Source organism: Danio rerio, chromosome 12 (assembly GCF_049306965.1).
Source record: "Danio rerio strain Tuebingen ecotype United States chromosome 12, GRCz12tu, whole genome shotgun sequence".
NCBI classification, from domain to species: domain Eukaryota; kingdom Metazoa; phylum Chordata; class Actinopteri; order Cypriniformes; family Danionidae; genus Danio; species Danio rerio.
In genome coordinates, this window is record NC_133187.1 from 17,587,546 (window position 1) to 17,605,814 (window position 18,269).

General features: G+C 37.8%; 1 long non-coding RNA gene across 1 annotated transcript; it reads right to left on the bottom strand.

Annotated features, from left to right (window-relative positions):
* Positions 1 to 10,319: 10,319 nt before the first annotated feature.
* Positions 10,320 to 17,644, bottom strand: LOC141376781 (uncharacterized). Its single transcript, XR_012387931.1, has 4 exons — positions 16,453 to 17,644; positions 15,079 to 15,483; positions 11,602 to 13,129; positions 10,320 to 11,514 (listed from the first exon to the last, which is right to left on the bottom strand). It is a non-coding gene; the product is annotated as an uncharacterized lncRNA (long non-coding RNA).
* Positions 17,645 to 18,269: the final 625 nt, after the last annotated feature.

The window sequence follows — 18,269 nt, forward strand, 5'->3', positions numbered from 1 at the left end:
CAACTGGCCCAGCTGGGACTCGATCCAGAGACTTTCTTGCTGTGAGTCACCATGCCACCCTATTTGTTCCTATGTTTTAATTAAATAAACCTCGCTTTTTCTTAATTTAACTTTGGTACTTTTAAGTTATTAGACATACTGTTTGTGGAAATGAGAGCTCCTTTAATGCCATTGCACATCATTCACCACCAATGATTTATTTATGTTGCGATTACTACCCTAGACCAACTAAAGTCGAAACAATATAAAACCTTTAGTCCTACAACTCAAAAATCTGTTACTAACATTTCATCACTCCACACTGTTAACCCTTACTGTAGATTATGCAGTAAATAACTGTAAAATAGCCAGCGTTTAGCTATAATGAAAGGAAACAGTATTTTACTGTAAAAGGAGCAGGATTTGTATGAAATTCTGTAGTCCAAAGAATAAATTACAGTAATTTACTCTATGTACCATTACAGATATTTACTGTGATAAAAAATGGTAAATTACTGTTCAGCCATTACTGCTCCATCTACTCTGATGCTTTATGTTGCTATTTTATATTTATTTTATCTCTGTGTTTTCTTTGGTTCCTTTTATGTTTTTAACATTGAGTATCAGGAGTCAACCAATGCCACAAAGCTTATTAAAAGGTAAGTGTAAGATATGGACGAAATGCATTTAAAGGCAAAAATATTCACACAGAGCAAAGAAATTGTCACAATAATTTTTATAACTTTGTTTACTTTTTCTATAATTAATCTAATTTAATTGCCTAGTTTGACCTATACTTAAGATTTTAAATTGCACTTTCAACTGAATATTAGTATTTTGCCAAATAACTAGTAAAAATGTGTTAATAAAAAAAAAAATATATATATATATATATATATATATCTTAAACAACACGCACATACATTTTTGCAGAGACTCAATGAATTTGTCTGGAAAACTGGCAAGTAAAAGTGCCATTAATAGTATAAAGGCTTTCCTAAATAAATGTATAAATCATGATCTTTGTTGTGTTTTTTATAATTTTTTCCTACAGATTTGGAACGACATGAGAATCAGATTACTATTTTTTTTTTTTTTTCTATGGATGAAGTTAATATTATTGTATATTTTTATTGTTTTTATTAAACGATATGTGCATAACTGTGATAAATGTAGGCAGTTGCTTTGAAAATATGCTATGTACCAGGGGTGTCAAACTCCTGGAAGGCCACAGCCTAGTAGAATTTAGTTCCAGCCCTGCTTCAACACACTACCTTTAGATTTAGTTTGATCAGGTGTGTTTAATTAGTATAACTGCACTGTTACTCTGTAGATTGTGCAGTAAATAACTGTAAACAAATAATGATTTAGGCATCACCACACACTCTCACAGGCTGTCCGTCTTTTTCTAAACAAAAAGGTGTTAGAAAGAGTTTTCAGAAAAATGCTGGCCCTTTAAGAGAGCCAGGTGTTTGATTTGTTTACTGCTGCGTGTGCTCTATTCTCTGTCTATCAATTCAGATGTAGAGTCTGATATGTTTTAGGCTTAAATAAGAATCTTAAATGAGTAAGTAAAATGTGTTCAAATGTTTTTGAGGGTTTATAAAATAAGGCTGTGTTTTAAGTTATATTGTTGTTATCTTGAACTGTGTACTTGAAAGCTACATTGTTAGCTAGTTAGCCTCTCCTCATATAACTTCTTACATTACTTTTGTTTAAGTATATGTATTTATTGGATATTGCACACTGCCATAATGTACAGATGCTAACAGTTGTGTGTATCTTTCTGGCAACTAAGCCAAAATTAAATTCCATCATCTCAGTAAGGTAACGTGCACATCATCACAGGGAATCACAAAAACATGATACACATAGCCATCCACACACAAAAGCTCCCCTGTCAGGTCCCAGGTTGTGAGTTTGTTGCTAAGTATTTTTCAGAGCTGTGTTTCCATCTATGAATTTATATTTAAAACAATAAAAAAGTTTGTTGTCATGAGATAACTATAACAATAAAAGATTGGATCCTTTGGTTTTTCGGTGTTGCCAACTTTATTTTTGTTTTCTATAATTATTTTAAACTTTTTGAGATTTGACACAGTTTTTAATTATTTAAAACTTTAAAATTTAAAATAATTATTTTGCTTTTTGCTGTTCAGTTTTTTTTTTTTTTTTTTGCATGGTCAGCATTGAGGAGAGAGTAACACATTTCACTGCAGCACTTTAAGTGTGTGTGTGTGTGTGTATGTTTATTGGATATGTGATTGTGATAAATGTTAGCAGTTGCTTTAAAAGAATGCTATATAGCAGGGGTGCTTAATCCTGTTCCTGGAGATCTACCTTCCTGCAGATTTCAGTTGCTATCCATATCAAACACACCTAAACCAATTAATTACGATCTGAACACCACGTGATAATTACAGGCAGGTGTGTTTGATATGGGTAGCAACTGAAATCTGCAGGAATGTAGATCTCCAGGAACAGGATTAAGCACCCCTGCTATATACCATGGGGGTCAAACTCCAAGTTACTGGAGAACTGCAGCGCAGCAGAGTTTAGTACCCACCCTTCTTTAACATTACCTGTAGATTTCTAACGAGCCTTAATTAGTTTTATCAGGTGTGTTTAATTAGAGTTACAGCTTAAAGTCCCAGTCACACTGCACTTTTCTCCCTTTAGACTTCCATTCATACGCATGTGAATGCTGCAGACCTGGAATGCAAACTCATGCGACAAATTTTACAGTTTGCAGCATTGGAAAGTTCAAGCTTGGAGAACTCTGAACTGTGAAATCACATCATGTGATTGCTTGAGACTAATCAAAGATCAAACCATGACCTCTCTGAACAAAAATTATGGACCAGTTGCTTGCTTTTTCAATCTCTAAATATTTTGTTTAATCCCACTCCTTTTCGCAGAGCCATATGACAGAATTTTGCATGCTTAAACATTAGTTTGACTGCAGCCTTGCTGTGCAGACCTGTGGCTCTCAGTAATATGTAAGATGATATTTATATCTGCTGATTTCTTAATTTTGTTATTCGTTTTCTGTTTTATATTTGTTTGCTGCCAAAACAATAAAATAAATTTGTCAGAATTTACAACTTAATTAATTTAAAGAATTAATAAAAGGCAAGAATACTAATTAATTTTAGTAACGCCTTGACATAATGCTGTGAGTTGTAACACTACAGTACAGTAATTAACTGTACACAGTTTCCAGTTAGTTACCACTACTGCTCTATTACAGTGAATAACTGGCAACACTGTTGCCAGCTATTCACTGCAATGGTTCGGTTACAGTAAACAACTGGCAACACTGTTGCCAGCCACTCACTGTAATGGTTCAGTTTCAGTAATTAACTGGCAACACTGTTGCCAGTTACTTACTCTAACCAAACTTTTACAGTGAGTAGCTGGCAACAGTGTTGCCAGTGTTCTACTGTAAAAAAGCCTGGTAAGGTCTAACAGTGCACTTAAAAAATGTTAATGATCAAACTGCATGTGAGCATAAATATATTTAGAACTTCGAGCTGGAGTGATGTCACTGTGTAACTGTATCCATTATGTTCACCTACCCTTGAAGTATAAATGATTCTGTGGTGTATTGTTTCGCCCATTGATCCCTGGTATTTTTAGAGGCTTTGCTCAATGCAAACACTCCCTAAGGTAAGACTCAGATTACTACAGCTGGTTTGAATCAGTATGCATATAATAAGGTAACCCTGTGATGATTTGGCAGTAAACCGTCAACATCTTTTTTCTAATCTCTACTTTCTGTATTTTTGAAACATTTTCTATGTCACTGGTCATGCTTAATTTGCCTAACTGTGACAAAAAAAGCTAAAATCTTCAACTTAGCAGCATGCTTGCATGTAATCGTGACCCTTTATCGTTACTTTACCAATAAAGGATTAGTTCAACCAAAAAATGAAAATTGTGTTATCACATAATCGGTGTCGTGTGTGACCTTCAAGACTTGATACTCTAATCAAGTCCTTATTAGAGAAAAAAATATTGTTCAGCAGTTGCTCTTACTAAACTCAGGATGAAAAATGTATGATTCTCTCTTGGCCCATTTCCACTGAATGGTACAGTGCAGTTTGATTGGGTACAATTTTATGGCCATTTCTCCTGTAAAAAGTTATCTAAAAGAGAATTTTACCATACCAAAAGCGAACTGTACTGTACCAAAAGGCGGAGCTCGATGCACAGCTGAATGCTATTGGTTTATAGAGAAGCGCCACTCGCGTATATGCAAGCAGGAGAATGAAAACAAAGAAACCACCATTTTTAAATAGACAGCCGAGACATTACATCGTAATACTATATGCATAAAATACCGAGCCATGGTTGACCCAAGCTTAGACAAATCTTGTCGTTTTGACTATTGAAATGATTCTGACATGCAATTATTTCATAAACAGACAAATGCGAGAGAGAAGCTTGAAAAAACAAAGCAGAAGCCCGAAAAAACTAAGGAATGAATGATTCTTTCAGCAACCTAAAACATGAACAAACTGCCATGTATAACTTTTATCATCGCCTTTTTGACTACTATGAACTCAGAATGACAGATTTACTTTCTAACAGGAGGATACATGTGCTGGTGAAGATTAAAGATACAGATGAGAGGTTTGCTCTGACTGTGGGCTATGTTGCATGTCGTTTTTGAACCCAAATTAAATGTAATTAATGTGAAACTAAATGTATGCTGTGTGTTGTTTTTCTGTAAATGATAACATATCAGAGACTGTAAGGGGTTGTATATATGTTGCATTTATTTATTTTTTCTTATTCTTTCTTATTATTTATGATTGCAGACGTTGCAGTAGGCAATTTTGCACTGTTTCGCAGGCTATTTGCATCATTGAGCTGCAGTTATAATCAAATCATGTTCATAGAAAGGTTAGTAATGAACATTTATACACTTGTATTTATGTGTATAAAGCATTTGTTTTGTGAGAAGTGCTTCTCATATGATATGTGAACAACCCGTACAGCTTTACTTTGACATTTCCTCCCGCGAGAATGACGTCGACTGAAACTTTCTGTTGTAGACCACGCCCACCAAAAGGGTACCCTTGGGACCCTTTAGAAAGTGGAAACACAAACCTGATTAAGGTGACCCGTAACATACTGTACCAGTCAGTGGAAACAGGCCATTATGTCTTAATTTAATGTCACCCTTGCCTTCTCATATTTCTTCTCAACTAACTAATAGAAATAAAAGATAACACAAATTAAAGAATTCAAAAATGAGTCAAATATATATATATATATATATATATATATATATATATATATATATATATATATATATATATATATATATATATATATTTTTTTTTTTTTTTTTTTTTTTATTTATTTTTTTTTAATATATATTCTTGTAATCATTTTTAGGACTTTATTAGAGACATTTTATTGCCCAGAAATTGCCCTTTGAAGCTTAAAATACAAAGTTGTCATTCTCTAATTTTTCTCTTAAGTTTAATGGTCACACTTTATTTTGATGGTCGCCCCAGATAGTCTGCTGACTATAAGTTACATAAGGTTCATCTGCTTACACTTATCTGGGTAATATCTGTAGATTGTCTTTTAAATGTTCTTAGGCAATCATTACAGCATCTGCATATAAACATCTATTAAACTTTTGTTCAGTAAAGTGTTACCAATGCGTTAGCAGTTTAGGTTCTAGATGTCCAATAGTGTATAAGTAGACATGCAACAAATCCTCAACAGGTTTTCAGTACCTTTAGGCAACTAAGAGCTATTTAAATAGTCTGTATCTAATTGTAAACCAGTTTATCAACAGATTTCCATTTGGATTCGTATTAGAATCAACACAACATTCAAATAAACTTAAAACATATATAAAGTTATGAAAACTATTTAATGTTGAGACCAATTTTTGCTATTAGTTACTTACTTATTACCTGCCCATTATTAAGATACTAGCTGTTTATGAGCTCTTGTAAAATAAATATTCTGCATGACTTTATTCTACATCCCTAACCTTACACAATACCTAATACCAACTACATTAATAACTATTAATTAGGAGCAAATTAGAAGTTTATTGAGCTAAAAAGGCATAGCTAGTAGTTTAATAATGGTGAGAATTGCACCTTAAAATAAAGTGACCAAAGTTCCTTTTTCTTAATCTTTTTTCATCTGTTTTTAAGGCAGCTCTTTTAAGTAATTGTTGCATTTAAGTTTACCTTTGATAGACAGTTATTTTACTTTATGGTAAATTCATCTGCTCATCTGTTGTCATATTAGGCCCATCAAAATGAAGGGACAATAAAAGACATGCTGTTGAATGACTGTTATGAGCCAACATCGCAAACTACATGGACTGCAAGCTAGTCAGTAAATGTTTAGCAGACAGTCAACAGACAGTTACTGACACTGGTGCAAGTATCTGACATGTCTGTGATGTCGGCTCGTAACAGAAACATTCTTTTATCATCATATTCATCAGTCTTTTAAAGTTTTTTTTAAAGCTGGCCCGATTTCTTTTCTTGGCTGTCTCAGAGTTGCTGGTTTGCTTGAACTTATTTTTGTTTTTCTGATAAATTTTTTGTTGGTATGTATATTTTCTTCTTGTACTGTAATAAATTAAATAATACATTAAAGTGTGACAATGAAATATAATATGTGCTAACATTGTTCAATATTATCTAATGTCGGCTAATCTACACACACACACACACACACACACACACACACACACACACACACACACACACATAATGAAGACTGTGTGAAAATAAGATAGTGACAAATAAACATTGATTCCTTAAAGGTTATTTATTGATTACAATCTAAAGTGCAGCACTCGCATCACAAAGCCATCAACCAGAGCCAACAACGACTCATTACGCTGTGCTCACACTGCACTTTTTGCCCCATTGGCGTCCATTCATATGCATATAAAATGTTGCAAACCACAAATGCAAGCTGGTGTGACAATTTTCACATCACTGCATCTGAAAATTCAAGCTTGGTGAACTCTAATCTGCAATTTTGTGTCACGTGAATGCATAACCAATTAAAGGTCAAAACTTGACCTCTTTGTAAAAAAAATTACTGGTGTCACATAATCTTATTTTTGTCCCAGAATTGTTTACAGTGCCATTTGACAGAATTGTGTGACCACGACTAAGCAAGTAGAGTCGGCCTCCTACTGCTTACTCTGTGAAAGAAAAGGTAGTCTACCCAGTCTTTTACCATGCAACTTGCCAGATCAATGTTGTCAAAAAGCTAAAGGCCAGCAAATTAGTGCTACCTGCTTCTTTATTTGTGATCCTTTAGTTTGATCCACACTGGCCGTAAAACACCAAAGGTCAACACAATTTACTGGTAATAATGATTTCAGTCTAATTCAAAATAAATAAAATATAACAATTTATTTGTCAGGTAAGATTGTAAGATTGTAATATGCCAATTACATAATAAAGAATCAGAGAGCCAGTTCAGAGATGATACTGTAAATATACATCATCCATTACTCAATGATAAATCAAAGAGTTAGGGATGCATACCTGACCAAAGAAGTACGTTGCAGCATATAAGTCTCAGAGACTCGCATGCTGCAACATGGTCTCTTGGCTACTAGAGCCCAATGATATTTTATGCACCTTTCCCTTAAATACTCAACTCAGAACAAAGAACCATAAATTAAAGATAATAAAAGCTTTACTAAGACCTTTGTCTGGTCATATGTTAATCTAAAAACTCATCACCACCTGGAGTAAAAGGTACATAATTGACAGACAATTTCACACTTTAGTAGGACAGATTTTTGATAACCTCAATAATTATCATAATGCAAGTAATTACTGCAAAATTGAGACCATTTACCAGTCACACAGAGACATTTAAAATGATACCTAACATGACAAGCTAAAGTTTTATATTCACAAAATACACAGTTTGAAGAGGATGAAGATTCTGTGTGGAATGTCAGTGACCTGAGCTATGATTGAACAAGTGAATGGGGCAGCAGAGAGGGGGGCACATGATGGGTAACCAAGGCAGCTTAAGAACTTACTTTGTTGCAAATCTACTAGTCAGACAAAAAATTTTATTGTTTTATTGCGTAGCAATTTTTGTGGTCTTCTCAGGGCCTGATATTATGGAAAGATTTAGCCATCCTTACAGCCATTAGGTTATTCAATGAGTCCAGCAGGGAGGGAGATGCATCTAAAAATCATGCATTGTATGTTTTGTTGTAATAATTTGGTAATGTGTAACTTCACATGTGTCATGGCACCTTGCTGCAACTTTAGTGTCCCTAAACATGATACCAAAGTTGAGTCTGAGTGTAATTTACTAAGGAGAAAAGTCTGAGCACATTTTCAGTGCTTAATGAGATCTTTTATGAAACATTAAAGGAGACAAATGTCAGATTCTTTTACTAGGGAGCTAACTCTGAGCACAGTGTCTGATGTTAAGGAGATGTCTTGTGACACCTTATACTGGAGAAAAATGTAAGAGCACCAGGTTAATTTACTAAGGAGAAAAGTTTAAGCACATTTTGGGATGTTGATGAGATCTCTTATGAAATATTTGAGGAGACAAATATAAGAGCATCAACATCTTTACAAATAAGAAATGTTTGAGCACGCTGTGTGATGTTAGGAGATTCTCTCATGTCTTTTATCCATTAAGTGGAAACAAATGTGAGAGCACCAGATTTCTTTATGACGGAGAAAAGATCATGAACATTTTTAGACATTGATGAGATCCTCTAATGAAATTTTAGTTAAGATTAGTGAGATTTAGTGAGAGCATTGGAGTTTTTGTCTCATGAGATAAATGTGAGAAGCAGGAGACTTCTCCATTTGTTTGTAAACTCATTTCTTTCTTGAAGAAATATTTGAGATGTTTATGAGAGAGTTACCTTTGATTTGCATTTCTCTTGGGATGCATTTACCATTTTGAATAGAACAAAAGCACGCAAGTGGAAGACTACTGAACATCAATCTTTATTGCTTCCTACCCTTACATGTCACTATTGGGAAAAAAAAAAACGAATGAAATGGAACAACCATCCATCAGTCTGAGTGGACCAGTGCCATTGATGTTAGAAAGACAGAAATTAATTTCAACTACAAGACATTAATCATGCCATTTTGTGGAACACCACATAAAACTTGAAGGGGGCCCGGCTCTGTTTAAAGATCAGTAGTTTTGCCAAAGGTCATATTTTCTAAGACAATTTAATTACTTTATGCATTTGCCCTCCATGTCCTATTCAATTTCCTGCATGACATTTCTGTTTTGTCAGAACCCTCTCTCTGCTCCAGCTTGTCTAATGACACTTGAGTCAATAGCACTGATTTGATCATTCATGCTTCCAAAAACTATTTTGTCCAGGGGCTAACTGTAAGAGAAAGGGAACAGATCAGAGTAAACCATTTTAGAATACTGATTCAGCATTAAGTTGGCTTCTCAGCTATTCAGGTTGAGATTTTATGACAGTTTTACTTGTAATTACAGTGCAGCAGCTGGTCTATTCTTGTACGGTTTCAAAACATAATAATATTCATACTGATGACAATAACAAAACAACAACTTACATAAACAATCCCTGGCCACTTTATTAGGTACATCTGTCCAACTGCTCTTTAACGCAAATGTCTAATTAGCCATTTACATGGCAGCAAATCAATGCATTTATGCGTGTAGACATGGTCAAGACTGTGGCGAATAAAATGCTCTCCCATTTTCTCAAAGTGCCACAAGGAGGCGCTGCTATGTTCTGCCCTCTGTCGAGCTTCCAAAACCTTACTTCCGGGGTCGGGAGGAAGTGGAAGGTCAGCTACACAATAGAAGACCATAAAAGGGGGTGTTGAGGGTTGTTCCGGGTGGCTGTTGTTGTTGTTGGAGTTGGAGTTGATGGGTTTTTTATTCGTGTGTTGGTGGTGAAATCGTGGGGAGAGAAAAAGACGAGAAACAAATGTGAGAAAAAGGTGAAGAGCTGTTGGCTTTGAAGATGGAGGTGTGGCGGTAAATATTGTGGTGTGAAAGTGATGGTGGACAGGCTGACCAGAAAAACTACACGAGCGATTAAGTGCGAGGGGTCTGCAGGATCTTATGGGGATCGAAAGCCAAGGTGGACCTGTACAGAATCAGCGTTGTTTGCCGGGTCAGTTATTTAGGTCATTCACATTCATTCATACACCCATACAATCCACACCCATTGCTACTCAATTTCACAAACCTTCTTTACATTTCTCTTTCTCTCTGGTTTCCGTTACCTCAGCCACACGTTATTATTGTTTGTTTGATTGATTGTTTGTTTGATGTTTTCTTTCTTTTATTTTATTGACTTATCTAAGCAGTGATTTCTTTTTTTGTTGTTGTTAAAAATCGTTCAACCAAGATTGAACAGGGGTAAAAAGAATTGGTTATTATTTAGAAAATATATTTGTTGTGCTGTGTGATAATAATACAACAGTTGATTTCATTTAAAGTGTGTTGCGTTGTTATTATTTATCCTTTTCTTTTGCATTGTGTATGGTGGTTAAATGCCGGCTGTAGCTAACCAGGGTATTGGTAAATGTTTTTCTTTTTGGCAAGTAAATCTTGTCTGGCGCCCAAAGTTTAATTACATATATTGATAACTAATTTTTTTTTTGTTTGAGGTCTGCTGGGAGTGAGATTAAGCGCCGGGAAAATCTAAAACTTCCTAGTGGTCACGTGGACTAGCGGTTGAGCGTTGGACTGTGGAGCAGACGGGCCCGGGTTCTAATCCCACTAAAACTGGTTTTTGAAATTTGAAATTTTTTTTTTTCCTTCATTCAAATTATATTTAAACTGAATTATTATTACCGACCACCGTTACATAAATGGCGCCCAACGTGGGGCGTGGCCCAACTTGAACTGAACTTTGAACATTGAACTCTGAACTTTGAACTCTCATTCAAAAAAAAAAAAAAAAAAAAAAAAAAAAAAAAACGCACACACAACTTTACAAAAAGACATTTATTGTGAACATTTGCATACTAATTGTGAAAAGTTTTTTTTACTGCTTACTTTGTGAAAAGAGGGTTTTCCTTCCTGTGAAAAAAAGGGATTTTTCTTTGTGAAAATTGATAGTTTTCTTTGTGGGAAAAAACAACCTTGTGTTCTTAGTGAAAGGGTTACATCTTTATTGACAATTGTGAATATTTTGTAAGTTTTTCTTATCTGTTGTAATTGTTATTTCTTGGTGCTCCTGTCTACTTTTCACCAAACATTGACCATACCCAGTTTTCATTTAGGATTTTTTATTTTCTTGCCATTTTTTCACCTGTGCCCTTTAGAGATATTACCTTCCGTCAAACATGGCCCATACTCCCCCATCACCATTTGCCTGTGTGGAAATTGATCCTCCAGACATTGCAACCCCTAACTGGCCACATGTGCAACAAATGATACAACAGCCTCATTCTCAACCACAGCAAGTTTCCACCTTTCACTCAACTCCTACCCAATTCCACCAAACCCCTCTCCAAACTCAGGTGCACTTTGGATCTCCACCTCCAAGCATTACTGACCCTCTTTCTTCATCTGCTACCCAATTCCACCAAACCCCTCTCCAAACTCAAGTGCGCTTTGGATCTCCACCTCCAAGCATTACTGCTCCTCTCTCTTCATCTCCTCACCAGGATTCCATGCAGTTGTGCTCTGTTGCTAAAGCCACACCATCATCTGCAAGTACTCAGCATGACTTGCCTGTATTTCTCCCAACTCCTGGACGAGAAATATATCAGTTATCAACACAGGTACAAGGAAACTGGGATTATATTCTTAATTGTCTGAAGCAGCAAGATGAAGATTTAAAAACACTTACTCAAGAAGTTGCAACAACCTCTTCACAGTTTCAGTCAAAGTTTGAAACTTTGACCACCAAAATTGACTCCAACCATCAACATCTTCAAACTGTATTCGCTACTCAGAAACAGCCTGAGTCAGAAAACAGTGGACAGTTAATTAAAGCTTTTAAAGTGATGCTGGAAGATAATCTGAAGCAATGCGAACTGGCTTTAGCGGCTGAATTCAGATTCATGGTTGAGCAATTGCAGCTGGAGGTACAAAGAGACATTGTAAACCTTGAAAAAAATTCACAGAAAAATTATGATCAACTTTCACAATCCATAAGTCAATGCAACAGCCAAGTTAATGCTCTAATTCAGTCCATCAAAGAGCTTAAGTCTGATGTTGTTAATATCAAACCCTTTGCACAACCAGTGACTGCTCTACATGTGATGACTCAAACACCTTTACTTTCCACCGATCCAGAAGATGACGCTGTTCTCCCAAGCACAGATACTTTACCTTTACACCTACCTCATCCCACAAGTACCATACCCAAAAGTGATCATTTGAAATTGACCTTTCCCACTTTTGGTAGACCTTCTGATGATGGTGATCCTCTGTCATATTTAAACCGTTGTTATGACTTTCTAGCAGTACATCCCCTGAATGATACTGAAATCTTGGCCACCTTTCGCAGTGTTTTATATGGTACCGCAAGAGACTGGTGGGAAGTCGCCAGAGCTAATATAAAAACCTGGACTGAGTTTGAGACCGCATTCCTATCAGCATTTCTCGCTGAAGATTATGAAGACGAGTTGGCTGAACGAGTCCGCACCAGAGTCCAAGGGACAAAGGAAACTATTAGAGACTTTGCTTTCTCTTATAGAGCTCTTTGCAAAAAATGGAAACCTTCACTGAGTGAGAATGACCTGGTGAAGATGATCTTAAAAAATATTAATCCTTACCTGGCCAGTCAACTGCGCAGCAGAGTAAAGACTGTAGATGAATTGGTAAAACTTGGTCACCAACTTGAGAAAGACCTTGCACAGCAGTTACTGTATGAGGGAAGAATCTCAAGTAACCCTATAGCACCCAAACCTACCTCCAATCGTCCATTAGAGAGATCTTCTGTTCAATGCTGGAGATGTAAAGGTCAGCATGCCCCAGGAAATTGTCCGCAATATTCTTCTGCATCTGTTTCCACGCAACGCAGCAACCAGCCTGTAGGAGATAAAAGAAATATACCTGCACAACATCAAAGAAGTGCACCTTCCAACAATAGCATTTCTGTTAAAACTGCAACTCCAATTACTGAAAACCCACGTCATCCTCCGACCTATGAGTTTATACCACAACAACTTATTGTGCCAATCACCATCGGAACATGGTCTGGCAAGGCCATAATCGATACTGGAGCCAGCTACACCCTACTTCATGAAAGTTTGTGGTCAGCACTTACCTCTCTTGATGGTCTTCATAAATGGCCCCATGGTCCCCTCTACCTGGCTAATGGTGAAACAGCCGTTCCTTTAGGATGGACAAACGCAGATATCAGTCTTCACAATATGGTCTTTCCTACCCCTGTTGCTAACCTCCCTTCCACAGCACTCACTTATTCAGTGGTCCTAGGATTGGATTTCATATTCACTAGTGGACTACAGATCAATGTGGCTGGCGGAAATTACACCTTTACAACAGCCCCAAATCAAGTGTATCCTTTTCAGCCTGGGCAGGCCAGCATTCCCGAAAAAACATACCTGCATCAGAAGAAAAAAGTTCACAGAAAACATGCAAGCCAAGTTCTTTCATTGTTCACGTCAATCCCCCCACCACAAAGACTGTTCCAATTACCAGACAATTCAGATGACAAGACGCTAATACAAGCATTAGTTGATAATTCTCACCTGCATCCAGAGGAAAAGTATCAGTTACACCAGCTACTTCTTAAGAATCCTCAAGTCTGTACTTCCCAGCTCGGAAGAACAACTGTGTTACAACACCGTTTGTATACTGTCCACCCTGTGCCAATCAGACAACGTGCATACCGTCTAACCCCAGAAAAACAAGCAATTGTAGAAGAGCAAGTCCAAGAAATGCTCATGAATGGACTCATAGAACCCTCACACTCAGCGTGGGCCTCACCCATTGTCCTCGTCCCCAAAAAGGATGGTAGTATGAGGTTCTGTGTAGATTATCGGAAAGTGAACGCTATCACAGAAAGAGATGCCTACCCCTTACCCAACATCACGGAAATATTGGAATCCCTCTCCGGTGCTGCCATTTTCTCCACCATTGACCTCAACAGTGGGTACTGGCAGGTGACCATGGAACCTGGAAGTGAATCCAAAACTGCCTTCATTGCTCCCTCGGGCCTATATCACTTCAAAGTTATGCCCTTTGGACTTAAAAACGCTCCCGCAACATTTCAGCGGTTAATGGAGTCGGTCCTAGGAGAATTGCGTGGAAAAATATGTTTCGTGTACATTGACGACATCATTATATACTCACCCTCAATCACCCAACACCTCAATGATCTGCAAAGTGTCCTCACTCGGTTGTACAGAGCAGGCCTAACCATTAACCTGAAGAAAAGCAAATTTTGTCAACATGAATTATCGTTTCTGGGACATGTGGTGAACACCCAGGGTATCTCTGCTGATTCCACCAAAGTAGAAGCAATAAAATCCTACCCGGTCCCTAAAAACATCAAAGATGTTCAAAGATTTCTTGGATTGGCAGGATGGTATCATAGGTTTGTGCCCAACTTCTCTCAAATTGCAGAGCCTATCAACTCCTTAAAGAAAAAAGGGCGAAGTTTTCAATGGACACCACAATGTCAACAAGCCTTTGAAAAATTAAAGGCTTGTCTCACTTCACCACCCATTCTAGGACATCCTGACCTCCGACTCCCATTTGTAGTTTACACTGATGCCAGTGATTGTGGCTTAGGTGCTGTGTTGACACAACGCAAGGTGCAAGGGCAGGAGGAGGTTATTGCCTATGGAAGCCGAACTCTGACCAAACCAGAGGTAAATTATTCAGCCACAGAGAAAGAATGCTTAGCCATACTATGGGCTATCGAAAAATGGAGACATTACCTGGAGCCGAAACTTTTCACTATAGTCACTGATCATTCCGCTCTGCAGTGGGTCCTGAACTCTACAAAGACCACCTCACGTCTAATCCGCTGGGCCCTCCGTCTTCAAAAATTTGATTTTGTGGTTGAATACAGAAAGGGAAAACTGAATGAAGCACCAGATGCTTTATCTCGCATTCATCCTCTACCTGGTTGTCATGTGTATTCCGCTCAGCAAGAACCAGAATTTCCCATCTCCACTGCAGAAATCTGGGAAGAGCAACACAAAGACCCAGATATCATCCATATATTCAAAACCCTGGCAGACAAAGATTCTAGCATGCATGAACAGTTCGAGGTGATTGATGACAAGTTATACCATCGTACCCTATTAAAAGAAGGACACAAGCACTACAGGATTTATGTACCTGCCACCCTTATTCCAAATCTCCTCCACCATTACCACGCACACCCGTTAAGTGGACACTTGGGTATATACAAAACTTACCAGAGAATACATCACGTTGCTTTCTGGCCTGCAATGTGGACATCTATCAAAACGTATGTGAAAAGGTGTGTGAGATGTCAAACACTAAAAAACGAAAGTCGAAAACCTGCAGGGAAACTTCAACAGACTACTACAACTCGGCCAAATGAAATGTTAGGTGTCGACATCATGGGACCGTTCCCTTGCAGCCCTCGCCGATCACAGTATCTGTTGGTTTTTGTGGATTATTACTCGCGTTGGGTTGAATTATTTCCCATGCGAGATGCCACTGCTCAGACAGTAGCTAAGTTCTTCAGAGAAGAAATACTTACTCGATGGGGAGTACCCGACTTCATTTTATCTGACCGAGGCACCCAATTCACATCCGCAATTTTCTCTGAAGTCTGTAAAAAATGGAAAATCAAACAGAAAATGACAACAGCGTACCACCCCCAGACCAATCTCACGGAACGAGTAAACAGAACCTTAAAACAAATGATTTCCTCATATGTCGATGATAACCATAAAAAGTGGGATCAATACTTGCCGGAATTTCGCTTTGCTATAAACTCCGCAGTCCAGGAAACAATCGGCATGACCCCAGCAGAACTTCAACTCGGGAGGAAAATCCAAGGTCCTGTAGACAAGTTAATGCATGGACATAACCTGTCTCCTGATTCTCCGGCCTATGAAGTTGCAGAACAACTATCCACTTTGAAAATGAAAGCCAGTGAGTGCAGCAAAAAAGCTATGGCACGACAACTCCGCAATTACAATAAAACACGACGAGAGGTATCCTATAAAGAAAAAGACCGTGTATGGGTAAGAAATTTTCCTCAGTCAAGTGCATTGTATCATTTCAGTGCGAAACTTGCAAATAAATGGAAGGGACCCTACCGCATAATTCACCAGCTAGGACCTCTGAATTATCGGGTTGCACAGGAAAATACTGGAGAAGATGTACGAACTGTAAATGTCTGTAACCTTAAGCCTTGTTTTCCAACAGCTGAGGAATTGGAGAAACAGGAGAAAGAGAAACTTAAGGCCATTTTCCTCCAACCGCTAGAAGAAGAAGAATTTTTTGGGTTCTGATAGCTCTTTTTCAAACAACCAGGGGTTGTTTTCTTCAAGGGGGGGAGAGTGTGGCGAATAAAATGCTCTCCCATTTTCTCAAAGTGCCACAAGGAGGCGCTGCTATGTTCTGCCCTCTGTCGAGCTTCCAAAACCTTACTTCCGGGGTCGGGAGGAAGTGGAAGGTCAGCTACACAATAGAAGACCATAAAAGGGGGTGTTGAGGGTTGTTCCGGGTGGCTGTTGTTGTTGTTGGAGTTGGAGTTGATGGGTTTTTTATTCGTGTGTTGGTGGTGAAATCGTGGGGAGAGAAAAAGACGAGAAACAAATGTGAGAAAAAGGTGAAGAGCTGTTGGCTTTGAAGATGGAGGTGTGGCGGTAAATATTGTGGTGTGAAAGTGATGGTGGACAGGCTGACCAGAAAAACTACACGAGCGATTAAGTGCGAGGGGTCTGCAGGATCTTATGGGGATCGAAAGCCAAGGTGGACCTGTACAGAATCAGCGTTGTTTGCCGGGTCAGTTATTTAGGTCATTCACATTCATTCATACACCCATACAATCCACACCCATTGCTACTCAATTTCACAAACCTTCTTTACATTTCTCTTTCTCTCTGGTTTCCGTTACCTCAGCCACACGTTATTATTGTTTGTTTGATTGATTGTTTGTTTGATGTTTTCTTTCTTTTATTTTATTGACTTATCTAAGCAGTGATTTCTTTTTTTGTTGTTGTTAAAAATCGTTCAACCAAGATTGAACAGGGGTAAAAAGAATTGGTTATTATTTAGAAAATATATTTGTTGTGCTGTGTGATAATAATACAACAGTTGATTTCATTTAAAGTGTGTTGCGTTGTTATTATTTATCCTTTTCTTTTGCATTGTGTATGGTGGTTAAATGCCGGCTGTAGCTAACCAGGGTATTGGTAAATGTTTTTCTTTTTGGCAAGTAAATCTTGTCTGGCGCCCAAAGTTTAATTACATATATTGATAACTAATTTTTTTTTTGTTTGAGGTCTGCTGGGAGTGAGATTAAGGGCCGGGAAAATCTAAAACTTCCTAGTGGTCACGTGGACTAGCGGTTGAGCGTTGGACTGTGGAGCAGACGGGCCCGGGTTCTAATCCCACTAAAACTGGTTTTTGAAATTTGAAATTTTTTTTTTTCCTTCATTCAAATTATATTTAAACTGAATTATTATTACCGACCACCGTTACAAGACGATCTGCTGCAGTTTAAACCAAGCATCAGAATCCGGAAGAAAGGTGATTTATGCAACTTGTTGTTGATGCCAAACAGGCTGGTCTGAGTTTTTATGAAACTGCTGATTTCATGGGATTTTCACGTACAACCATCTTTAGGGTTTACAAAGAATGGTCTAAAATAGAGAAAATATCCAGCAGTTCTGCGGGCGCAAATGCCTTGTTGATGTCAGAGGAAAATTGCTAGACTGGTTCCAGCTGATAGAAAGGCAACAGTGACTCAAATAACCACTTGTTACAACCGAGGTATGCAGAGGCGCTTTTCTGAATGCACAACACGCAGATGGGCTAAAGCAGCAGAAGACCAGACCGGGTGCGACACCTGTCAGCTAAGAACAGGATACTGAGGCTACAATTCACACAGGCTCACCAAAATTAGACAATAAAAGAATGGAAAAACGTTGCCTGGTCTAATGAGCCTCGATTTCTGCTGTGACATTCAGATAGTATTTGGCATCAACTACATGAAAGCATGGATCCATCTTGCTTTGTATGGTTCAAACTGGCGGAATTGGTGTAAGGGTGTGGGGAATATTTTTTTGGCACACTTTGGGCCCATTACCAATTGAGCATTGTGTAAA